Consider the following 27,492-nt stretch of genomic DNA (forward strand, 5'->3'; position numbering starts at 1 on the left):
AGTCTGGTGCCATGTCCCAGGCCGCAGCTGCCGAGGGTAGGTCCAAGAGGCAGAGGTCGGAGTTGGACTCCTGGGCAGCAGAAGAGGCAGCTAAGACCCCACAGGGTCCGACGGAGGAAGATGGCACGGAGACATCCAGGTTGGTGGGGGGTTTGGTGGAGGAGGAGGCGTGGATAGGACAGACATGGGGTCTGGAGGTGGGGATTACACTGGTGCTAGTGGTGCAGTGCAGGGGCAGGGACAGGAGGCAGCACAGGCCGCCGCAGAGGTGCCTGTGTGTAATCCTGTCCCCGATCCTGTGACTGCATCATCCTGCACCAGCCTACGTCCAGACCCATTTCAGAGAGGGGATCCGCTTACAACAACTGCCCTTCCTGTCCCTGCGGACGTGGCTATCCGGGACCGGGTTGAGCCTGTCCTGAATGGGATGGCGTTGTGTCAACGGGGCATGTGAGGTGTCCTGCAGTGTTTTCGTGAGGACACTGCATGTCATCTCGAATGCCTCGTTGACCTACTGGGACGGGTCAGCAGGGCCGGATTCCTCCGTTTGCTGGACCTTGTTCTGACCCCCTCTTCACCTGAACCCCCTATGCACCAGTCCTCCTCCATGCCATCTTCCCACCCATGTATCACCTGGGTACCCTGTGGAGCTGCCTCTGACCCTGCGGCCAGGCTGGTGGAGGACATATCTCTGCCACAGTCGGGAGTCGGACGTCCAGCAGGGGTGACCACCTCAACAACTGCACCCCAGCCAGAGGAGGACGTGCAGGCAGCAAGAGCCAGGGCACAGGTACAGGCACAGAAGCAGCAACAAGGTGGGAGACATGATGGCTCGGGGCCTTCAACATCGGAGGGGCAGGCATCGGCAGGAGGACCCAGGATTGGAAGTGTCTTTCGTGTGGCAGCGGTTGGGCCAGGCCATAGATGCGGAGCGGCAGCGGGAGGAAGAGGCACGGCTCACAATGGTCAGAGCGGAGAACTCCATGCGGAGGACTCTGAGGCGGGCGAAGTGCCTCGAGGCAATTCGCAGGGAGTTGGAGGTCCACATGTCATCGTCCCTGCGAACCCTCGGGCCATGGAAGAGGACCGCCTCCAGGACATTGAGCAGGAGTTCGATGATGCCCTGGCCCAGGAAATCGGGAAGTGAGCCGTCGGACTAGCCCGCTGCCATTGTAAATAGTTTTTAGAGTTAGGTTTCCTTTTCCTTTTCCTTTGATTTGTGGTGAATGGACTATGCCACACACATTTGTATATAGTTTTTTTATTAGGTAGTTTCTTAGGTAGGTTTAATTTCTTTTGTTGGGCTCATGGACCCTTGACAATGGATTGTACATAGTTGGACAATGGATTATTTTGAACTTTTTCTTTTGATTTCACCATGGATCAATGGATTTTTCTTTTTACATTTCCTTTGGATTTGCATTGGTGGCGGGAGAGTTTTGACTATTTTTCTTTAGGATTACTTTGGATTGGTTGTAGTTTTCATTTACTCATCTTTTGCACATGCTTTTCATTTCATGTTTGCTATTTTGTTATGCTTTCATTTCATTGCTTTATTTTTGTACATAATACATTTTGATATTTTAGTTCCATGTGTGGGATTCACTCATTGGGTTAATGCATGTGAAAATGTGGGTTTACACAATCAATGCCAACCAGCGTGTGTGTGTGTGACGGACATGTGTTGATGTACATAGTTGACTTTTGGTTAGTGTCTTGAGATAGGCATGTCAGTGTGGGGTGGATTGGGAAATCATTGTGTCTCAAGAATGGGGTGGCATGCTGTGGTATTTTGGTGTAGAAGTGGGCCATGATTGTTCATCTTTCTTTCATGTAGGGGGGGACATGAGTGGGGGCCTGCTTGCCCCTCACTGCTGGGGGGTGGGGATGCAGGGGGACATGAGTTGGGGCCTGCTGGCCGGTGCCCCTCACTGCTGGGGGGTGGGGGTGCAGGGGGGCATGAGTGGGGGCGTGCTTGTAGGTGCCCCTCACTGGTGGGGGTGGGGGTGCAGGGGGACATGAGTGGGGGCCTGTTGGCAGGTGCCCCTCACTGCTGGGGGTGGGGGTGCAGGGGGACATGAGTGGGGGCCTGCTGGCAGGTGCTCCTCACTGCTAGGGGGTGGGGGTGCAGGGGGACATGAGTGGGACATGAGTGGGGGCCTGCTGGCAGGTGCCCCTCACTGCTGGGGGGTGAGGGTGCAGGGGGACATGAGTGGGGGCTTGCTGGCAGGTGCCCCGACTGCTGGGGGGTGGGGATGCAGGGGCACATGAGTGGGGGCCTGCTGGCAGGTGCCCCTCACTGCTGGGGGGTGGGGATGCAGGGGGACATGAGTGGGGCCTGCTGGCAGGTGCCAATCACTTCTGGGCGGTGAAGGTGCAGGGGGACACGAGTGGGGTCTGCTGACTGGTGCCCCTCACTGCTGGGGGGTGGGGGTGTAGGGGGACATGAGTGGGGGCCTGCTGGCAGGTGCCCCTCACTGCTGGGGGATGGGAATGCAGGGGGACATGAGTGGGACATGAGTGGGGGCCTGCTGGCTGGTGCCCCTCACTGCTGGGGAGTAGGGGCGCAGAGGGACATGAGTGGGACATAAGTGGGGGCCTGCTGGCATGTGCCCCTCACTGCTGTGGGGTGGGTGTCCAGGGGGACATGAGTAGGGGCCTGCTGGCAGGTGCCCCTCACTGCTGGGGGTGGGAATGCAGGGGGACATGAGTGGAGGGCTGCTGGCAGGTGCCTCTCACTGCTGGGGGGTGGGGGTGCATTGGAACATGAGTGGGACATGAGTGGGGGCCTATTGGCAGGTGCCCCTCACTGCTGGGGGGTGGGTGTGCAGGGGGACATGAGTGGGACATGAGTGGGGGCCTGCTGGCAGGTGCCCCTCACTGATGAGTGGTGGGGGTGCAGAGGAACATGAGTGGGACATGAGTGGGGGGCCTGCTGGCAGGTGCCCCTCACTGCTGGGGGCTGGGGGTGCAAGGGGACATGAGCGGGGGCCTGCTGGCAGGTGCCCCTCACTGCTGGGGGGTGGGGTTGCTGGGGACATGAGTGGGTCATGAGTGCGGGCCTGCTGGCAGGTGCCTCACACTGCTGGAGGGTGGGGGTGCAGGGGGACATGAGTGGGGCATGAGTGGGGGCCTGCTGGCAGGTGCCCCTCATTGCTGGGGGTGGGGGTGCAGGCGGCATGAGTGGGACATGAGTGGGGGCCTGCTGGCAGGTGCCCCTCACTGCTGGGGGGTGGGGGTGCTGGCGGACATGGGTTGATGATTATATTGCAACGTGACATGTGGCTTGGCTGGGGGGCATGCCCATGGTGGATGGGCTGCCTGCGGGACATGGCCAGGGGTACAGAGTAGTCCCCTGTGGTGTGGGCTGCCTGCAGTGGCCGTGGAGGGGGTAGAGGGGACACCTGAGAGGACCCACACTGCCAATTCACCTGTGGGACTCCCAGCACACCCCACTGGATACACGTACCCCGCTCTGACAGCAAAATCACGTGTGAAACTTCACACGCACCGCCGAAATACACGTACCCCGCTCTGACAGTGAAATCACATGTGAAACCTCTGACAGCGAAATCGCGTGTGAAACTTCACACGCACCCCCGAAATACACATACCCCGCTCTGACAGCGAAATCGCGTGTGAAACTTCCCACGAACCCCAGTAATACATGTACCCCGCTCGCACAGGGCCAATCGCGTGTGAAACTCCCCGCGAACCCCATTAATACACGTATCCCGCTCGCAACAGGGCCAATCGCGTGTGACACTTCCCGCGAACCCCAGTAATACACGTAACCCGCTCGCACAGGGCCAATCGCGTGTGAAACTTCCTGCGAACCCCAGTTATACACGTAACCCGCTCGCACGGGGCCAATCACGTGTGAAACTCCCCGCGAACCCCAGTAATACACATTCCCCACTTGCACAGGGCCAATCGCGTGTGACACTTCCCGCGAACCCCAGTAATACACGTAATCCGCTTGCACAGGGTCAATCGCGTGTGAAACTTCCCGCGAACCCCAGTAATACATGTACCCCGCTCGCACAGGGCCAATTGCGTGTGAAACTTCCTGCGAACCCCATTTATACATGTAACCCGCTCGCACAGGGCCAACCGCGTGTCAAACTCCCTGCGAACCCCAGTATTACACGTACCCCGCTTGCACAGGGCCAATCGCGTGTGACACTTCCCGCGAACCCCAGTAATACACGTAACCCGCTTGCACAGGGCCAATCGCGTGTGAAACTTCCTGCGAACCCCAGTAATACACGTACCCCGCTCGCACAGGGCCAATCGTGTGTGAAACTTCCCGCAAACCCCAGTTATACACGTACCCCACTCGCACAGGACCAATCGCGTGTGAAACTCCTCACACTGGGGTGTACATGTATTCGGATGGGTGCGCGGGGGGTTTTACAGGCATTTCGTAGTTGGGGGTCTTTGCGCCATGTACGGGATTTGTGCGCTGTTCATGGCGCACGGGGAGGGGTTGGGGGCGTAACTGGTGCTGCTGCAGGGTCGCTGCGCCACTCTGCACTGCGGCTGGTTTTGGATGTTGAAATCCATGAATACGCTGTGCGCAGAAATGGATTTTAGCGCACGGGCCTGGCGCAGACTGTCGCACACTCACACTGTGCGCCAGCCGCGTGCGCCACTTGTGCGCTGGATTCTATGAATTACTCCCTTAGTGTTTCCACCAGAAAGTGACAATACTGATAGTCCCGAAAGTGAGGGTGATGCAAGTGATTTAAGGGTACAAAGACCCCCGAGCACTCAATGTGATATAATAGCAGTACGAGTGTGATTACACGCGATGTGGATGATACAGTCCAGAAGACCTATAAACAACACACTGAACTTGGCAGTTTACAAAAGGAAATTATATTTTCATCTTTTAGAACAGTGGGAAATGAGAGTGACAGCGAAAAAGTTACAGAAAAAGAGGTAATAACCATGTCATATAATGAACTAGCGTCACGTGAGGTACGTTTATCCTCTCGTCTAGATCAATAGTTCAAAAACTTCAGAGATCAAATTGTCGTAAGGTGCAAACACTGGTCGGCTCATGATGAACTCAAACAAGCACAACAAGTGCACTTGTGCAAGTCTCCATATTCCTATTGAAGTTCGACTGTAAATATGGAGTAAACTGAGCAAAGTGTCAATAGGACAGGGGAAATGATGGAAGCTCCAAGGGCTGTAAACAGGAAAGTCTGACGAGAAGGGGTTACTAACTTTTGGAGCACCCACATAATCAAAGCAGCCTAGTGTATGTAGTCATTCATTGGCCCATACGCCGGCCCTAATATGCCTGGATTCTTACACTCCTATGCGTGAGCTCAAACATGGAAATCAGAGTGAAAACATAAAAAGTCAGCATTCTGTTGCAGCCGGCATTCAGATCCATAATAATATTATTGTCACACTTCATAAAACTCTATTGGCCTCATTACACGTTGTGCGTTAAGGGATTAACGTTACCGGTAATGGAATACCGGTATCGTTAAATCCCAACCCCAATTACGACCCGGGTTACCACTATAAGTACGGTGCCACTAATAGCGGCTAGTTCACGGGCACGCGTGCCTTCATCCCGTAAATAGCAGCATGTCGCTAATAGCACACCATCACAAGCTATGCGGGCATGCAAATAGCGGCATGGTAAAGCCCCAAAAACCCCTTACCGGCATGGCGCTAATACCGGCATCGCAAACCACCCGTCAAGAGAACTGAGCAGTTTTCCCACCTGCCACAGGTGGACACAATCAGCACAGGTGGAGGCAATGGAGACTGTGCCAGCACAAAAGGAGCACACCACACCCCTTCACACACCCCTTCCCACACCAAGATGGTTCCAATACTAGCGGCATTACATGGGCTGGAGGACATGATTGCAGTGCAGCAGCAACAACAACAGGCAGCACAGAGGAGACGCAGGAGGAGGAGGAGGAGGAGGAGGGCAAGACAGGCGCAGCAAGCACCACCAGGGCACCTAGTAATACCACAGAGGTAGCCACCAATCCCCAGGATCCGAGCCAGTCCATTCAACCTAACCCCTGAGCAGATACTCACCCTGTACCGTCTGGACCGGGATACCATCACCAGCATCGTGGACATGATACATGACGACATTGTGAGCCTCATAGACATCAGAACTGCCATCCCCCCTCTACTGAAGGTGGTGATCGTGCTCCACTTCCTGGCCACAGGCACCTACCAGCATACAGTGGGGCAGATGCATGGCATCTCACAACCATTATTCTCACGCACGCTGAACCAGGTACTCGATGCCCGCCTGAAGCATGCACGTGAACACATATTCCTGCCACAGACTGCCCAGGAGATCGCAAACACCAAAGTTGGCTTCTATTCACTGGCAGGCATCCCAAGTTGCATCGGGGCCATCAACTGTACACATGTGGAATTGGTGGTCCCAAATCACAATGAAGTAGTCTACCGAAACAGAAAGCAATTCCACTCTATCAATGTCCAAATGGTATGTGACGCAAACAAGATAATCACACATTGTGGTGCCCAATTTCCCGGATCAACCCATGATTCATTGGTCCTGCGGAACTCAACCATACCACGCTACATGGAGCGACAAGCCGGACAACATTCGTGGCTACTTGGTGAGTAGCAGGGCAAGCACATGGCAGTGTGACGGGGGGAGAGATACATACTCCAACTGGGTGTGATTGGGGGGGGAGATAAATACTCCAACTGGGTGTGATTGGGGGGAGATACATACTCCAACTCGGTGTGATTGGGGGGGAGATACATACTCAAACTGGCTGTTATTGGGGGGATACATACTCCAACTGGGTGTGATTGGGGGGGATACATACTCCAACTGGGTGTGATTGGGGGGATACATGCTCCAACTGGGTGTAGACAGCCATCCGTAGGACAAATGGAGATACAGATGTAAGCCAATGTCCATCAGGGAAGGCCACAATGTACTTGAGAAGAACTCACATGCAATTTGAAGCTGCACAACATTGAGAACAATCCAGGTTTCCAAATATCACACATCCATCCACATCCACATTGCACATCATGCCACACCACATAATACACAAATCAGCAACATGGCGTCAAGATAGTTATACAGAATTAGCGCAGAACAACATCAATAAAGGAATGTGCCCTTGAATGCAAAGGGATCACCCCTAGCCATAGCATTGAACCACGCACCTATAGCACCACTGAAGTGATGCCTCACAGCATGGCAACATCGATGTCGGAATGGCAGTACACTAGCAGTGTGGTACCAATTTTGCCTGGGCCCAGGGACACCTAAAACCTGGCATCACCCAGGACATGTCAATTACTGTCGGAGGCATGAATAGGGCATGTCCACTTGCAGGGTCCAGCACACCTTTGCACATTGCACTCACACAGATTGTCTGCATTCATGCTGGTAATCGTGGATTTCAATCACAATGCAAAGTCGATTTGTGTGATATGTACAGGCCGCTCTTGAGGTGAACAGTAACAGGTCCCCATTCTTCCCCCCATACATGTGATGCCGGCTATCCCCTGAAGCGGTGGCTCCTTACCCCTGTACGGAACCCACAGAACAGGCACGAAGAGGACTACAATCGTGCACATACGCGTACTTGCATCATGATTGAGCAGACTTTTGGCCTTTTGAAGACACGGTTCGGGTGCATAAGCAGGTCGGGTGGGGCTCTCCTGTACGGCCATGAGAAGGTGGCCAAGATCACCATGGCATGTGTCATGCTGCACAATATGTGTATCAGAGGGAATGTGCCACTGCCCCCTGAACTTGAAATGCAACCACCTGATGAGGATGATGATGGTGATGAGGACGGAGGTGACGGGGATGGTGGTCATGCAAGAGGCGATGCCCAGGAGGGATGCGATGTGCGACAGCATCTGATCAACCAAATATTCTGAGACACAATTTAACTCTGTAGGATGGATATGGGTATTAGTGCACTGGTGTCTGTGGTGAAGTGCAAAATGGACCATGTCTTCAATAAAGTACACATACACAATGACGAACTCCAAGCCTATGTTTTGACTAGTCACCAGTGTATTAATGTATAATGAGATGATAAAGTGCATGTCCCCAACTATCCCACCACCCTTTCCCACACCCCTCCCCCCACAACACTCCCGAAACACCCTTTCCCCCTCCCGCCACAACAACCCCATGTGTGCCTTGCACAATGTTGGGGTCCTGCTGCACACGTGCCAGCTAGACCCTGCCGTCCCTAATTGCCATTGCCACCACCACCATTTGGAGGTTGGGATGATGTGTGCCGAGTGGTGCGCATGGAGCGGCGGAAGGGGCTTCTCTGCCTTGAACTCTCAGATGATGAGGAGGCTGTCTGTCCCTGTGGTGGTGGTGGGAATTGGTGGTCCATCACGTCCGCTATAAACGTGAGGACCTCCCTCAGTTGGCCAACACAAAGGTACAGGCTTCCATCGCCTCCCTCGACTGCCTAGCAGTCTCTGTGATGTCCCCCCTGAGACGGGCAGCCTCTGCCACATGCTGTCCAACCAGCACTGTGATGTCCTCCTGGTGCTGCCTGATGGTGGCCAGGTCATGGCCACTGTGGCCAGCTCGTGGTGTGGCTGCTGTGCCTACATCTACGTCCCGGTCATCAGGTGAGGCCACCGGTCGGCTCCAGCTCCCTCCTGTGTTTTCCTTGCCATCCTGGCCATGGACACAGGATCCTGGTGTTGGCCGCAGAGTTGCTTCTGGGCTTCTTGGGGGGGTTAGGGTGTGCATTTGCATGCTGAACTCAATAGGGTCCTCCACATCTGACAGCGGTGCTGTGGCAGCTGCCTCACCAGTGGAACTTGTGGCAGCGGAGTGTGGCCCCTCTGTGAGTGTGACCTGTGGTGGGGGGTTCACGTCAGTGGGCGTGGCAATTGTTGCTGGTGTGGACTTCGGTATTGGCACAGTGGCGATCTTGAGATGTTTGCCCCTCTGCAGGGGCTCACTCCTCCCTGTGCCACTTGCTGTTGTGGGGGTGTCCCCTGTCTCCTGTGCCCTGGGTTTTTTCTTTGCAGGGGGGGCCTGAGTCGCAGTGGAAGTTTCTTCGCTGTCTGTATGTGAGCCTGTGGGGGACAAAGAGGGGGATGGAATTGGTGATGGTTCAACGTGCTTCATGCAGATTCAGTTCATCATGCTGTGCATTGGGACTTCATTGGTGGGAATTCAGGTGATGGGGCTGTTGAGTGGGTCTTCCATACATGGGTCTGTGTGGCACTTGTCTGTGGTGATGCGTGCATGTGTGTGTGTTGGGGTGTGACACTCACATGGGCAGGGTTGTGTGCATGTATGAATGTGGCTGCATCCATGAGGTGAATGTGGCCTCACATTTGGGGGGTGCCTCAACATTCACAGTGCATTGTTTCATGTGTACACTTACCTCCATCTGATGTAGTGGCCACACCATGCTCCATGCTCCCGACTCCCTCGATTGATTCGACACCAATCGTGCTGGCGCAGGTCTCCTCCCACTCCTTCAAATTAATTGGTGAATCTGCGCCACCTCCTGTGGCCATGGCCAGGTTGAGGTTCGCAGACAGTATGCTGCGGACCCGGAGGCAGAGATCGTCCCACCGCTTCCTGCACTCCTGGATGGTGCGGGTGGTGGTGCCCACCGCACTCACTTTCAGGGCGACCTCTGCCCAGATGTCCTTTTTACGGATCAGGGTCTCCCGCCGCATGTCGCAGGCAAATACCACTTCAGAGTTTGCTGCTAGTGTCTCAGTCAGCATAATGAGTTCCTCATTGGTAAACTTCTCTTTACGCTGGTGGTCTGTGGTTTTTTTTTATGGCCTTTGGCATGGTGAGGGGATCCTCATGGCTTTGGGATGGCACAGTTGTCGAAACAGGTCCAGGGGGCGTCGGATTGCAGTGGATTGTGTTTTTAAAGATGGCCGCCCTGCTCTTTCCCGTTCCTGTGCGATGACGCTATTTCCGGTTACGCTATTTAACGGTGACCGCTAATAGCGGTGTCTGCTATTTACATGCTTCTGGAGGTCAGAAGTGCTTTCAGCGCTTTCGTCGGTGCCCCTAAGGGCTTTTTTGGGGTCTTTAATGGCATGCCGGTAAGTTCATTACCGGCATGGCGCTATGCTCGTGTCCGCGTACTCGTAATGCTATGCAATTAGCGCCCTCTTGACTAGGTGGACACGTTAATAGCGCCATGCCGGCAAATGCCATTTTTTACCGCGTACTGTGTAATGAGGCCATATGAGTCTTTAAATGACTGCCTGAAACGATCGTGATACTATTTTGGCAATGATTCACTCAAAACTCCTACATCTGGAGACCTTTACCGTAAAGGTGGGAAAGAGTTTAGACGAGGAGGTGAAAACTCAGCAAATTGGCATTCGAGATTAAGTGACTTGGCCAGAAATTAATTATCAGACAAATCTGATCTGATGGAGGAAGTACTGGAATCCACAAAATGGATGTGCCATAATTTTATTAGAGTAACAAAATTGCAAGACAAAACCGAGTATGATTGTGCCATACATGACTGCAGAATACCTAAGCCTTCATCTAAAGAAACTGATAGTACCGCCAAGGTGGAAGGTATTAACACAGTGGTAGAAAAGAAGAGCTCAAGTGCAATAAGAGTGGAGAGCTCTGGAAGGGCTGCAGGCAGACAGAAAAAACCCGATGGAACCAAAACCTCCTCCAGCTCTCACAATGACAGTCAAATTCCTCCTTCAATTGAGGTATCAGTTGACCCTCAACCCTTTAGCATTTTCAGTAAAAAGCAACCTATGAAGGCCGTAATAGAGCGAGAGAAAAACTCTCAGAGAAAAACTCTCAGAGAGAAAGGAGATAATTAAGGTGAAAGAACCTGGAGATGTTAACAAACGCTAAAAAAAGGAGATCTAATGGATCCAAGGGCCTTCAATAGAAATTTGACATACCCGCCTCCAACTGCAGTATTTCATCGAACCTATGGCAAACAGTCTATTAATACAACAAATGTTGCAAAGACACATGGTGCTGAGCACATCTCTACTATTGAGCCAACAGCTAACGCGAAAAAATGATAAAGGGTGGATAAGGAGGCTGAGGTAAAGACACAAGAAGACGAAAATGAATTATTAGAAAAGCGTTCCATATATTTGGATGACAACGAAGATTCCTATATGTCTCGAGAGGATTACGTGGTTAAAAATACATCTCTGTCTCCACTAGTGGGGAAAACAATGTGGAGCAAAGGAGAGTGTGACACTAGAAAGGCAGTGGAAGAGAAAGACGGAGTACCGGGACAGACACAGGGCTCGTTACTGCACATCTCGCTGTTAAAGCGAAGGAGATTGTGTGAAACTCCCGTTAAAGTTCAAGAGAGGAGACACAGTACAGAGAGAGCTCTGTCAAGTTTAAATACAAAACGCACCTTGGCACAAAAAATGATGAAAGTACGACAGTTCTCAAAGGAGAAGACCCCAGTGAATGTAGCGAGAAGCTTATCTGGGAAATCACAACATGAAAATATTCTACCTGTAAAAAATGAAGTGATCTTAAACAGACGCATTGTCATGACACTGCTAAAGTGCATGCCGTCGCTGAGACACTATCCACAGATGCCATGGATATTGTTGAACATGTGAGTGAATCACATTCGGATTGGGCTATTCTCCATGTAAATTCACAGATTGTGCAAAGCATTCTTTTAGTGGCGAAAACTGCCCTATTAACATTTGGGTTTGATCTCACGAACTACACACAGAACAACATGGAGAAAGGAAATGTGAAAGTAAATAAGCAGAATGCTACAACAAGATCTGAAGGCAAGAGATATCCTACAGTAAGGCTACGTGTCCCGTCACAGAGCAATACCAAAAAATAACCAAGATGATAGGAGGTCGAGGCGTAGAATAGAGGAGAGAAGTGTATATCGACAGTAGCAAAACTTGCCTAAAACAACAAGGGATGGATCGCTTGTTGCATGTACACTCTGGGCTCAATCAATAAAATGGCACATAATATCATCTGCCCAAAAGAAACATGGTTGCGTGAGACACTGGAGAGTGACAGATACACAACCATCATAAATCCAGCCGGGCCGGAAAAATCCCAAAGGTTGACCCGATTCAGGGCCGATAACAATGATAAAGAATGAAAAAGGGATTGTGGTGGTACAGAGCAAAAACCCTAATGGGTATCGGTAGGGGGTCTATTTGCAATACATGGCCCATGACAAAGAACACCCTTAGTTCACAGTGATCATTAATATATAATTGAACCCTGCAATGATATCTACAACCAGGTTGATTGAATCAGTGATGAACTTGGTCGATGAAAGTCTGATGACTTACAACAATCCTCACATCATGTTATGAAGTGAACATAACATGCACAGAGGTGGAAATGAAACCCATTAACAAACCGTTTAACCTGAGCAACTCAAGTAGAGAACGAGGAAGGAGATGGGTCGAAGCATTGAATACAAGAAATTGTGTTATGCTTAATGGCTAGACAAGAGGTGACATTTCCGCGAGATCCACATGGCACCAAAATGACCAACAAGTGACATTGGATTATATTTGATCTTCTAAGAAATTCTTACATACCATAACAGAGTTTAAAGTTATTAAAACAGTAGATAGCGACCATGATTCCTTGAATGTGAGATGGGAGAGGCCACGAGGGGATCCGTCAATATTCTGGAGAGGCACTCTCAAAATAAACCAAGGGGGAACATGCCTCCAGTTGGAGCGAAATGAGATTGTAAACCTCACAGAAGACTTTTAAATACGATGAAAAAATACAAGAGCCAAATTACACCTCACTGCTTGAAATTTACAAAACAACAAATGTAGGGTGCCAAACGGCCCTCCCAAAAACCAAAGTATGCATATAGTAAAGAAGTTGTAATGCAAAAATAAAAATCTGCGAAGTGATATTAAGAAGATAAAAACAGCTTTTCAAAAGAAAGCAACAATATTGAAACTGGAAAATTGCATTTAAAACACTTTGAGACCAAGAGCAGGTGGAAAGAGTGCTAAAATCTATCTATAAACTGAACTCAGGTGATAGATGGCCAATTATCAATGAAGGCACACTAAGTCAAAAAAGGTGCGATGAGCAACAGTGTAAATGCAAAAATGTGGGTTGAACACTTCACAGAAGTTTTTTCCAAACCAAAGGAGAATGGTATTGAAACATGGGAAGAGACGGCAGTCATTTGGTACTTCGATATACAAAGAGACCACATTGTAGAAGCTATCAAAAGACTGGATAATTCAGGAGCATCAGGTGCTGATGGAGTTACAAACATCATGCTAAAGCGAAACATCGATGTCTAGGCAGTTTTTATAGAGGTCCATTTGCATCAAAATTCAAAGACAAAAAAATTACCTTCTTCCTGCAAATCGGCGATAGTGGTCCACATTTTTAAAAATGGTGATAGGTCAAGATCGAGCAACTATCGTCCGATTTCACTGCTTGACGTGATCGGAAAGCTGTTTGCTTCATTCCTGCAAAAACATCTATTAAAATGGGCCAAAGATGCAGGAATGATTGATGTAAGACAAACCGGCTTTACTAAAGGAGTGGGCACTGATCTAAATCTCTTCCTCTTAAATGTGCTAAAGCTTGAAACGCTGATGGCAAATAACATCTTATTTCTCACCTTCATAGATCTCTGCCAAGCTTTTGACAGCGTAAATCGATGGAAAATGTGGAAGAAACATAGGGCATAGAAATGCACAGAAGATCTTTTACAAGCTATCATTGCCTTACATACAAACCAAACAATAAAAATACGATTGAACGTGGAGGAGGAGTTGACAGAAAACATAAGAACAGAAAAAAGTGTGAAACAGGGTTGTCCCCTAGCCTCTCAAATCTTAATCTTCAAGTTATACTTAGCTGACCCAACAGCATTCGAAAACGTGATTATTTTTCCACCAAGCGTAAATGATCACAAATATCTTGGACCAATTACTCGGATGGCTTGGTGTTAATAGAGATGATTCAAATTGGCCGGCAACGTCTACAGGAGTACCTAAATAAAAATGATCTCGTCATGAATACAAAGAAATAAAAAATAATGGCATTTTATCATGAAAAAAAGAGAAAATGTATTACTGGAGAGCAGGAAAAGAGTGAATAGAGACAACAGATTCCATTCACTATCTTTAACAAATCGATTAATTAGAGAATGGGCTTGGATTCAACAGCTAAAAGGAACGATGAAAACTTTAGTGCTGCAAGGAAAAGTACTTTGAGCAAAGTATGGGAAATTCACTATGAAGCCAGTGATTCTCTTTTATATTCAGAAGGTGACCTTATCGATAACATTTGGTAGTGAATCAAGGTTACAGTTAAACCTGACCATATGGAATGTTCTTAAAGGACAATTTTGGAGGAAGGTGTTATAACTGCGAACCTGGGTGCCCAGCACAGCAATTCGCTATGAGTTGGGCCTACAATCTCTCCAATCTATAGTACAATGGAAAACATTGTCGCTATTGCAAAAAATATTGATGGAGTCATCAGAATAACCATACCATATATTACTAATCCCACCATCAGGGAAATATCAAGGATTGATATATATTTGGTACACAAAGTGTCTAGAGCAACTGAAACACTTGGACATATACACCGAAACTCTAAGAGACAACCCGTGTTCAGCAAAATAGAAATTAATCAATAGAGATTGGCAATACAAATCATCATTGGACTTAATGGGTGAATCTAGAGCAATGAAATCTACTATGACATATCTGGAGAGATTTCCCACTGGACATCATTGAGATCAATTCTTATGTTTAAGATTGAATATATACCCAACCAAAAAATTGCTGTTCATGAAGAAAATGGACCAGCTCACACAGACAATCAGTGTCGTTTCTGTAAAAACACAGAGGAAACAACAAGTTTGAATACTGAATCCCATTTATAGATAAAGGAAATAAACCACCTCCTAGGTAAATTTGCTCCCAAGACTCTGAATATGATGGAATGGTGGAAGATGATTTTACTGAGTCATAATCAAATAGTGGTATGTGCTGTTATTGACTTTTGTAGACTTTGTCTTAATCAACTTTTGAAATAGTGTCCACACATGAAAAAAGACTGACAAACGCACTATGAATAATTGATAAAACATCTATACACATAAACAATAAATTTGATTGTGATGAACTGTAATAAAAAGGTAGTAATAAACTAAATTGCATAGAAAAAAGAATTTCAAGAGTTTTAGAGATATCAAGGTGAAGATTTGCAAGGACAGAGTCAGTGGGAGAGTCAATAGCAGGGGTAGGAGGGGAGATGAAGGTGAAGTTAAAGGCCATGACTGACACTCATTTTACCAGCTGGATGACCACGAAGGAGGCTGACAGTGCTGGGGGTGGCTCAGTCAGAGGGTCGAGAGATCCCAGGTAGCAAGAGAGGAGGGAGTGGTCAGACTACAAGAGAGGAGTGGTGATAGGTTTGGAGATAGGAAGATCAGAGAAGATGAAGGCATCAAAAGTGTGTACGGCAGAATTGGTAGGGCCGGAAGTGAGAATGGTGACGGAAAGAGAGGTGCAGAGATCACACAAGAGTGAGTAGGTGCAGACAGTGGCATCAAGGTGGATGTTGAAGTCTCCAAGCAGGAGGAGTTTAGAGGTAGAAGTCAGAAGAGCGGAGGTGAAATCAGCCCATTCCGAGAGGAAGAGTGAGATAGGGCCAGGGGGACTGTATTTAGTTGCAAGGGTGTGAGAGAGAGAGAGTGAGAGAGAGAGAAAGGGAGAGAAAGCGAAGGGTGAGAGGGAGAGAGAGAGAGAGAGAGAGAGCGATAGAGAGAGAGAGAGAGAGAGAGAGAGAGAGAGAGAGAGTAGGAGAGACACCAATGACACTGAGATCAAAGTCTTCAAGAATGAGGCAGATGTCAGAAGATGTTTGACAGCAGATCAAAAATTCATAGTGGCTAAGTGAAGCCGGCTACTACCTTTGAATGTTTTCAGAGGAGGGGTGTAGGGGGTGGTACACCCGTCGGAGGTAGTGAAGTATGTCTAGAAAGAGTGGATGGAGGAGAAGCAGGAGAAGGTCTAAAATTGATGAGGGTTGGCGCACCAGTCAAAGCAGAAAATATTGGGTTGAGAACCCTGGGCCATGACAGTGCCATTGTGATAGACATTAATGCTGGAAAGTCAGCCAAGCGTACTTCCCATCTAGCGCCACTGTTATTAGATAAAGAGGAAAAAGGGGAGAAGGTAGAGATCAGATGGGTGTCCATAGGTCTGGAGAGGGGACAGAGAAGAAGATATCAGTGATAGTCTGCCTGGAAGTTGCATTGAGATAGGTATCAGCAATAGATAGGCTAGGAGTAGAGGCCAAGAGATCTTTTTTAAACTTTGTTCTTTCAGACTTCATGAGAGATGAGGGATAGGTGATAAAGTAAGATTTAGAGTAGATGGGGGATGTGGAGAGTGCCATAGAGGAGGGGGAAAGCGGGAAAGATGGAGAGGCTGCCAATGCATGAACAAACTCACCATGCGGTCTAGCAGCCGAGGAAGGCAGATGGAGGTTCAGGCAAAGTCTTAGGCCAGTGCCAGGCAGTCCCTCAAAAGCACAGCTAGGTGCAACTTTTATTCAGAACACAGAAAGATTTAAAAACACACCACAGTTTGAATTCAAGCAAATCACTAAAATGCAGCACAAGATGGTGGATGCAAAGATGTAAAAGCACAACTAAATTCGATTTTCGAGCAAGGCACTAAAGTGCAGCACAAGATGGTGGATGCAGAGATATACCATGGGATCTATGCCACCATTATACTGCACCACTTTCCATTTTTTTATACACACAATATTATTTACTTCTAATTCACACTGCCCACTGTTGCCTCCCCACTCATGTCTACTCCTTGATGACTGTCACCAACATCATGCTCCACAGTGATTTCCCACTGCAGGCTACTCAGAGGTACAACCCACTGCTATCTTCCTTCAACATAACATCATATCCATTGCTCTCTGCCCCTGTATGTTTTATCTTCCTCTCACCAATGTGGTTTTAGGACTAGGCACTGTACACTATTTGCTGCTTGGGAAACCAGCCACCATAGTCTTCTTTTGGGAATCCTCTGCACAATGCCCTTATCTTAGCTGCAACAGTGTTGGAGCATCAGCATGGCTAGACTAGATAGAGGCCCTGAATTACAATAGAGGTTTCCTCTGAATCACAGACTAGCACACTCACATTCTAACTCATAACATGCATATTAACTAGCAAAACACACACAGGAATTCAATATCCTCTCAACATACATCTAGCACTAGAACAGTATGCCTATCCAACTCATTTATAAACCACAGTGCTGAACAATGCATGCTCTCTCTATGGACCTATGAGTTGCCCCAAAAGATACTCCCATAAACGTACTGGGGAGGGACCTGTTGAGTAAGTTGAACGCAACTATTCCATTCTCAGAAAAGGGTATTGTGTGTTCCACACCTGGCATGTACCCAGAAAGGGTGGCAGTTATCACCCAGGCATACTATGCACACAGAACTGTGCGGGGACAACCAACACCCTGAGGTGTTCTTGTATGGGGTGCAAATACTATTGGGATGGGTGCCTGGGATGAAAAGAAACATTTTCCGACTGGCCACATATGTGGCCCCTAGCTACTTAATAGAGAAACTATTGAGAAGAACCTCTAGCAGGTCCACAAGAGTCAGCAATTCTAACTGCCTTGTGGTACCAAGATTTAAGCTCACCAAGATTGGTGGCCACAGCTTTCCAGTGAAGGCTGCTAAACTCTGGAACTCTCTACCGTACGAGCTGAGAGTAGATCAACCCTACTCACACTTTAGAAAGAGATATATCACCCATCCTAATCTGACTGAAGGTTGGTTAGACTCTAACAACTGTCCATACACAATTAAGCTACGCCAATTATGCCTACTAGTGTAAATATTAGCTAGATCAGTACTGTATAGACGTGGACTGTATATATTCTGTCTTATCTTTTGTCTGTGATCAATTCTTACCTGTACTTTTACATGCCGATTATGTGAATTATCTAAAACCTTGTGAGCTTTGCATTTTCTTACTCTTGCGCCCTGTTATCTCTGGGTCTGGTGAGCATTACAAATCAATAAACAAACAAACAAACAAACATAATTCCTATTCAGGCCTACAGTGCACAAGGAAGTTGCTGCAGGCACGCAGATGGTGTTTCGGTTAGAGGGGGTGGTCACTCAAACAGACATGGTGATATTATGTGGCACAGATGATGACGAAATAGAATGGCACACAATTCTCTGAATTTGACCCCAGGTTGAGGTTGACCAATGTCACTGATGAACATATATTCACAGAGGGTGAGGAGGAGGTAGCAATGGTGTTCCAGCTCCACGTCCTATGGCCAATGTAAGTGGTAGAAAGGTTAATACCGCAACTGACAGTAGTGATGAAACAGCCCACCCACACTCAGGAAGATTTGAAGAAGGCCCCGAAGAATTTGTGGACGAAAGGACCCCATGATGTAGGAGTGCTCAAAGGGGCAGGGGCGGTCGGCTTCAAATTAAAAGAAGGGGCATTGCTGCCCCAGGTGAAATAATACCCGCTTTCCTGCAAAACAGACAAGGGCAGATATGACACACTCCTTGCGTTATGGCAGCAGGGCATAATAAAAACATCAACTTCCCCATGCAATACGGCCATATACACACTCAAAAGGGCAAATGGAGGGTCATATAGATTTATACAGGATCTCCATTCCTGAACAATGTGGTAGAGGCTGAGTTGCCACTTGTGCCGAACCTGGCTACAATATTATATAATATCCCAGAAAATGCAAAATATTTCACAGCGGTTGATTTGAAAAATGTTTTTTTCTCCATCCCAATGCATCCAGTCAGTGTTCGATTTGAGCACACAAGATTACGACAGGGGCATTGTGAATCCCTTAGTTTATTCAACAGAGTGATCCAGATGTATTTAAGCAATTTGCAAATACCCAGTATGGTGATACAGTATGTAGAGGACATCCTAGGGTTTAGTATGATGGAGGAGCAATGCAGGAAGGATTCAATAATTCTTTTGACCCTGCTAGCAGAGAAAGGGTAGAAGGTAGACAAAGAGTATCTGCTCTACTGTCAGACAGAGGTGGTGTCCCTGGGGCAAATAATATCAGCAGAGTGGAGGAAGATAGCACCAGAACAACTGAAGGCCATACAACACCACTGCCTGTATTGTAAAAGTGATGCAGCAAATTTTGTGATTGTGCAATTACTGTAGGGCCTGGATGTTCGATTATTCAACATTCACAAGGCCCCTCCTCCAGGCACTTAAAGAAGCACAAAAGGTTACGAGCCACATCAAAAGCAATTCCGAGATGAATGAACATTTTGCTGAACTCAAAGAGGCACTAGCACATGCCCCAGCATAGGCAAACCCAAACTATAAAGACACATTATATTTGTTGTCACATTCTGATGGCACGCTGATGACGGCTGTCCTCACCCAGAGAAAACCACAGGGGAAAAAGTCCTTGGTGTAGTACAGTGGTCCGCTGGATCCACTAATGCAAGGTCATTTTCCATGTGAACAAGTGTGTTATGTCTTGGTCTCCCTGAGTGAATGCAGTGTGCATGCAATGTCAGTGAGTGCCTGGAATGTTCCCTTCCTTAGGTTCCTGTTGTGTCAGTTGAAGAGAGCATGGCCCAGAGTAAGGGGGCTGATGGATGTTCTCCCCCTATGTCACTTATCTTCCCTCATATCCTGTAATTGTACCTTGAACTAAAGTAGAGGTTTTACCTGCAGAGTGGCCCCTTTCTCATATATCCTAGAGCAGAATTTATCAATGGTGACGAGGATGGGACTATCTGTTTGCCTTTGGATTAACATGCATTTGGCTGTGAACTGCAGTTGGATGTACCAGACCATTGGAATGTGCAGAAGTAGAATAGATTACACTGGAGCTGTCCAGAGCTGTTTTTGCTGGGCTGGTGCTTACCTGTGGCACAGAGTTAGATTTGAGTGAGTCTGTTGATTCCTATGAGGCGGTGAGCGGGCACAGCTCTGCTGGACTCGGAGCCGTTGGTTACCAAACTCGAGGTCCCATGATGGCCTGGTGGTAATGGTGAAGTGAGCAAGGGTCTGTGTGCCTTTGGCGATGGCTGGCAAGAGTTTTGATGTTTGAGTGACGTGGAAGCTTCACTGTTGCGAGCAGCGGTTGTGTCCCCAGCAAGCGGTCCTAGGGAAGATTAGAGGAAGGGACCTGCAATCATCCTGTCAGCACTGTGACATCGCTCATTTTTTTCTTTTCAGAGTGCAGAAGTTGGCAGGGTGGTGTTCCCCATTGTCAGAGAGGGTGGGGTTTGGCAGCACCGGAGTGTGGTGCATGACCTGCTGTGTCAGCCACAGGCTATGTGCGCTGAAGAAGAGTGGTTCCTAATTGAGGAGAGGCTTGATGGGAGACGAGAATCGGAAGTAAAAATGTACCCTGACATTGTGACTGACCGCCATGCGTTGTGGCTACCTTTTAAGGGGCAGCATGGAAACTAGTTTTGCGAACCGTTTCATTTTGTTCCTGTTCTCTGTGAATGAGGATGAAATGAGACGCTATTCTGCCATGGCATCCTATGATTTTGTGTTTTTGTTTTCCTTTCAACATTGTAATCCATTGCTGAAGATACGTGTTTTAAATGGGCAAACTCACCAGCACAGTAGCGTATGCATTTATTTTTTCTTCTAGTGGCATGTGTGCTTGTTTTATTACAGAACAGTGTGCCTACCTCCCTGCCAAAGGAATCCCCTACAGAGTTTGTTTATGTCTCTGAAAAAAGAGCGGGGGATTATTTTATGTGTGTTGCAGGAGAGTGTCTGCTATGGAGCTTGACCTGTCTGTTTGTTGTATGGTGCACGTCCACTTGGAAGTATGATCTGGTCAAGGGCCACCCAGGGTGTGGAAGACCCGGCACTTGGAGGGGAGTCTAGGACACATACATTTATGTTATAATCCAGGCGTTGGACATCCAGAAGTTATTTCACTGGGAGGGATCACCTGTTTCATCTGATACACTGGTTGGGATGCCCGGTACCTTTAAGGGGGGGGAGTTTGTGGTATTGTTGGTGTTCTTGGGTCCCTGTTGCCCTGCGGTTGTGGGAGTTGTTGGCATTGGTGTTTGCATGTGCTTATCCTTGGAGGTTCTATTTGAGAGGTGACTGAGATTGTGCAGTGTACTTTAGCGCATTGATTGTGTGATGAGGAGATGGTGTTGTGAGTGGTGTTTGTTGGACCTGGTCGGTTGTGAGAGTTGGAATAGGGGCTGGTCTCCATTGTGGTGTGTCCAGCTGCAGGGCCCGCCCGCTTGGACTTAAATGTTCCATTATTTGGCCAGATTGTACATTTTGGTTCAGTTCGGAAGGTATGTCTGATGGGACTCTGCTCCTTGTTTCTTGTAAAAGTGGGAGCTTTAGCTTCTTGTGGGGTGACTTGTAGTTCGGTGGTATGTTGACTTCAGGTTTTTCTTCAGATGGTTTCCTTTTGCTCCTTTTCACCTCATTTCCGTGTGTTGTTTTAAAAGGGGAAGATGTGTTTTGTCTTGGTTTCCTTGAGTTAATGCAGTGGGCATGGAATGTTGGTAAGTGCTTGGAATGTTTCCTTCCCTAGGTTCCTGTTGTGTCAGTTGAAGAGACCCTGGCCCAGAGTAAGGGGCTGGTGGGTGTTCTCCCTCTATGTGACTTACCTACCCTCATATCCTGCTTTCCTGTAATTGTACTTTGAACCAAAGTAAAGGTCTTACCTGCAGAGTGGCTCCTGTCTCATCTGTCCCAGATCAGAATGTATCAAAGTGCTTACAGCTGCAGCATTTGCATTGTGAAGGGAGCCGCCATAACAATGAGGTGCCCAGTGATTTTGTATGTTGAGCATTTGCTTTTTGCTAACCTGGAGAAATCCAAATCCATATTCACAACTCAGAGGGCCTCAGGATATGAGGTAATACTGACAAACCCAGCAATTGATGTTGTCAGATGTGATGTAGTGAACCCAGACACATTCAAAGCACAGCCAGATGCGCCAGAAGAGTATGTTCGTGATTGTGCATCTTACATGGACAGTATGGAAGGGAACCCCCAGTTACAGGAGGCCAAAGAGGCGGGACAGGTCTTCTGCGATAGATTTGAGCATGGGAGGCCGGCACACAGGTGCAGCAGTAGTGTACCATCACAAGGAAGAATGTCATAGTTGGTCTTAAATGCAGCTTCCGGCTCACTATCCATCACATTTGACAGAGTTGGTGGCTTTATTAAAAGCACTAAACATTTAAGAAGGGCCCATGGTTGCAATGTTTTCAGATTCAGCACACATCACGTCCACGGTGTACTCAGGAGTTGCCCGATGCTAGAGGAAGCGGTTCAGGAGGAGTGATGGGTCCCGGTTCAACATGCAGAATTACTAGCATGGCTACTTGAGGTGCTACTCTTCCCAGTGGAGGTGGCTATAATAAACGAGCAACCCACACAGGCGGCCTGGATTTAATTTTACAGCAAAACAATATGACTGACAGAGCAGCTTAAGAAGCGGCCTATATACCTGAAGGCACTACTAAGTTTCTTCCAGGTAAAAAAGAGAAGGTACCCATGATGGCACTTGGATCTAAAAGACCTGAGAGCACTGACAATGTTGAGCCCTTTAACTCACATCCCATTGTTCAGATAATAGAGTTGGAAGGTGAGGTGCCCCAAGTGGAGAAATAGTTATGGATCAGTAGAGGATGGAGACAAAACAGCACAGGCAAGCCTGTGATGCCCAACAAATTACTTAATGAAACATTAATATAGCATTAGAGCAGGTCCATTATCCGGCACATCTGGCGTAAGAACATATGGCCGCAGGCATTAATGAGGGTTGGTTTGTGCCCAATCTCTATGAGATAGTTGCTGAATTTACAAATAATTGTATGACCTATCAAAGGTTCTTGGAAGGACACACCTGAAAAACTGTCAAGGCAACATTGCCACGCTCGGAGGGGCCCTCCGGCACATGCCGATTGATTGTGTTGCCATGCAAGATAGATGTGGTCTTATTCATACATATTTCATACATATTTCCCAAAGATTAAGAGGAACAAGAACATGTATGGATGGCAAGTATTGGACAATTAAAAGTTCACACTGTTAATATGGGATAGAGTGAGCAAGTCTACAGAGACCAAGAGAAGCAACTGCATTCAGCCTAACTGAATCAAACTGTGTTAATTGCACTGCCAATATGGACCATTTCATGGTCTAGTAACACGTGATGGAGAGCTCACAAACAGGGGCTTTTCATTAAGTCTGAAGCTGAGATAACAGCGTGCCTAAACTCACTGAAATGTCTGAATATAGTGCAGACTGGCAATGTTAGCCTTCAAGCAGAAGACACTGGCACACGGCCTACCGATGAGAGAGGGTAGAATAATTGGGAAGACAAGGGGAGAGCTAATGTATCTTGAAGCACCTGGGTTGCGTTTTTATGTTTCAACTGCTAGCAAGCCAAATGTCCAAGGTTAGGTTTGGGTTGCCAACCAATCAGAGAAGCCTGCCAGGCACTTTTATATACATTGTTACAAAGTATTATTCCTCTGCCACATTCTCTACTATGACGAGTTTATTATACCACTTGTACAGAAGAAGCTCATGGTGTGCCTCACAGACACGAAACCACCACTAAGGAATTAACATGCATATTATCTATATGTAGACATATTCCCCTAATCCAATCCCACCTCTTGATAGGTTTTACAGGTTGCCACATAGGATGATGTCATAGATGAAACATCTAGCATTATATAAACTGAGTATAATCGAAAACACAGTGATATCCTGCATAAATTGAGTTGATGAGTGTTTATTTGCCCAGCTTTAATTCTTTGAGATTAAAGCAGTATTTTACTATCTCCTTTGAGTCTGTCCGGATACTTGGTCTGAGATATTTCATTGGTAATTCCATCTAGCACACAGATGCTTCAAGGTGCTAGAGCACATTTGGTAGCAGTGCAGATAGTTCAGGTATAATTGACCTAGAGCCCAGACCTAGAACCCAGACCTAGATTTCCAGACGATCGACAGCTCCCGCCACAAGCCTTGAGCGGTGCACAAGAGTATCACATGATCAAAATATGGTCAAAAGGTCTCTCTTTGATGAAATTCCTGTCCAGTCCCCGCAGGTGCCCTACGGATGAAAGGCGAACTGGTCGATTGGTGAAGAGTCGATGCCAGAGGACACAAGCTGAGGGCCAGATGCAAGTAAACCATTGAAGCTGTTAAAAATACAAGGGGGGGTGGGTTATTATTGTGTTCTGTTGTAATTGAAAGAGATATTAAGAGTTACTGGATTTTTGGGGATTATAAAAGTAAGAGAGAGAAGAATACCTTGTATTCATGGGCTCAAGAGAGACGGAAAGGGCACATGCTATAGTTCCATATGGGAGCATTAAGAATTCCTAAATGTAGAAGAGCATATATCAAACTCACAGAGGGGGTCATGAAAAGAGAGGAGAATACATCTACTAAAGCAGTGGAAAAAGACATATATAAAGAGGAATATATATATATTGGAAGTGCACTTAATTAGAGGGTATAATATGATTGCGTGAAAGGTAACGAGTTTAAAACAAACAAAGAAAAATCAAATAAAGAATAGCATAAATAAATAAATAAATAAATAAATAAATAACAACTTTTTCTTTGCACTTTTTTGCCAAAGATTTGACGTCGACCGAAAAGCTAGAATTAGACGAAACAAAAAATACAAGTAAAATACATGGCTGAAGATACTAAAAAACCAAGAATGATGTAAAAATAAATAATGGAAAGTGTAAACAAAGGAGATAGAAAAATAGTGACAAATACATTTTGTTTTAAAAAATAATAAACAAAGGTAGGGGAAATATGCTGATCACCTGGAATACGAGTGGCGATTGAATGTGCCTACTCAAATATATTGAACCAATATATATAATAAACTGGAAAGTAAGAGAACAAAATTCAGTAAGTATTGACATTCTATACTGGCTTGTCGTAATGGAATAAATACCTCTCATACACCTATGCAGAACACTAAGATTATGCAGTAGCATTCAGAATGGATTAAGGGCACGACCAATAAGACATTTAGGCCCTGGCCTCTAGGAGGCTCATTGTCCAATATGGTATTACGGAACCTGACAACATATTTACATGCCACTTATAAGGGAAATAGGCTACAGAAAAGAATGGCAAAAATAGAACTTTAGAAAATGTACCAGAATGAGAAAGAAGACCCAGTCTATAGTGAGTGGTTGCTTAGACAGCATTAAAGAGAAGATGTAATCCCTTCAGCTCCTCTTTCCCCTCCCGAGAAACAATACATTGAAGGCAAAGGGAAGGGATTTTACAATCTAAAGTAATTAAAAGCAGCAGTGGGGTATGTTAATCCACCATACAAACCCCCGCCTATGCTAGTGAAGAGACAGAGGAAGAAAGCAAATGTAGAGAATGTGAATATACATAGACACACAATGAAAGTAAACCATGTGATGAGAAAAGGATAGACAGAACAAACAGATAGAGATAGAGGAAGAGGCAGAGAAACAAAGAAGAATAACAGATATAGATAAGGGTACAACAATAGTACATAACACATGGATGGGTGGACAAATATTGCTTAAACTAGATGATAAAGGTATTGGCGAAGTTCGAGAAAGAGAGGAAAGGGAAGAGTAAGGTAAGAAAGTGAAAGAGAAGGAAGAAGAGAGGCTATAGAAACAAGAAAGGGACACAGAATGTAAGTGAAGGGAATAACGAAGAGAGCATGAGGCAAAAAGGGAGAAGGTGAGGCTAGAGGAAGAGAAATTAAAAGGAACAGAAGACCACAAATTGAAATCATGTAGGTTACAAAGAAGATGAGAGGAAGAGGATAGTACCCATAGGAGCACAAGAGTTAACCGAAAAGGAGAGAGGGTCACAACCATCCCATGGAGGATGAAGAGGATCATTACATATGCCGACATGGAGAGAAGAAGATGTAGAGATATTTGGAACAAGGATGGGAAAAACTATATAGACAAATGAGCGATAAGGAAGGGTAAAGAAATCAAGAGGGTGAATAAGGAGCATCCTTTAGAGCAAAAGGAGGAAGCGTGGATGATGTCAGAATAGATGAACATATAACTATATCCTTAAGTGGTTTAGCTCTTGAGGACACAGAACAGGACAGTAGTCATACGAGTTGGGGCGCAATAATGTCAGATAAGGAAAGAAAACAAAATAAAAAGACTCAAGAAGAGGGTACATATGGATTTCCAAGAGAATCAAGTGTATATAACGGGGTAAAATGGTTAGATCTAGCGGACCCTATAAAAAGAACACCAGAATTAATACCATATACTGAACAACCACAAGCATGATGGCACAGTAAAAGGGATGTGCCCCTGCCCTATGTGAGCAGACTAAGGGCATTACCAGGGAGAAAACAAGCAGCCAATGATAATGCTACCTGGGAGACAAGGATTGTGGGTAGGTATGGCCAAGGATCAGGGTTTTAACAGTTCCCAGTATTAGAGAAAGAGGAGGTCAACTGCAATATATACCATGGATTCAGATGGATAAGGATAATTTAAAATGCCCACTTCCGAGTTTGACTTCCGGTTGTACGAAACTGGATTAAGGAGTTAGAGAAAAGCACATCAGGAATAATGGTGCTATAGGTGACATAAAAGGCCTGTTATGAGCTGTCCTAGTGGAGGGATCTGATGTCATTTCGAAGAGAGCAGGGTATCCAAAAATAACTGTGCAAAACACAATGCATGATGTAGCGCCATTTAATAACTGTAGAGCAGACATAAGGCAAGCGCTTAGAGTACAATATCCAGACACAATCGATATTGGGAAGATAATGACTAGGAAAATGAGGGAGGATGAGTACCCCATTGCTTTTATTCAGGATATTCAGGATAGATGGAGTTCGAAGACGCACAAACTGTGGGATAAAACGGTAGTGTTATTTTACCATATATTATGTCAGGGACTGCCAGAGCCCGTACATAGGCAGTTAAACAAACAGGTGAGAAAAGAAGCAAAACCATGGCCAGAGATGCAATTGGCAATCGTGCATTATTGCAGAATGCTAAAAGAGAAAGACACGAAGAAAGCCAAGGGTAGAAAGCATGAAGAGGTGAAGTTAGTGCAGAAACAATTGTCAAAGTTTGCTCCAACAGAAACGCCAATGTGTTTTTCACTTTTCCAACATCGATAAACTGTTTCCAAATTCTCTTATCTTTAGTGGCAACACCATTTACTAAAGCTAACAAAGAATCTGCAATGTCACTTCACTCCTAGAGTATTAACATTTTCTTCCAAATTCAACTTTGCCTCTCACATCTTGCACTAATGAATTCTTAAAGCAGATTTGACATCTTAATTTGGTATCATGTAATATTATCCCCACAAATAATATCGCCATATATATGGTCGTCGGGAACGGCCGTAGGCAATATTATTAGTGGGG

The sequence above is a fragment of the Ambystoma mexicanum genome, chromosome 6q, assembly GCF_040938575.1.
Source record: "Ambystoma mexicanum isolate Mex_15411 chromosome 6q, UKY_AmexF1_1, whole genome shotgun sequence".
In the NCBI taxonomy this organism is placed as follows: domain Eukaryota; kingdom Metazoa; phylum Chordata; class Amphibia; order Caudata; family Ambystomatidae; genus Ambystoma; species Ambystoma mexicanum.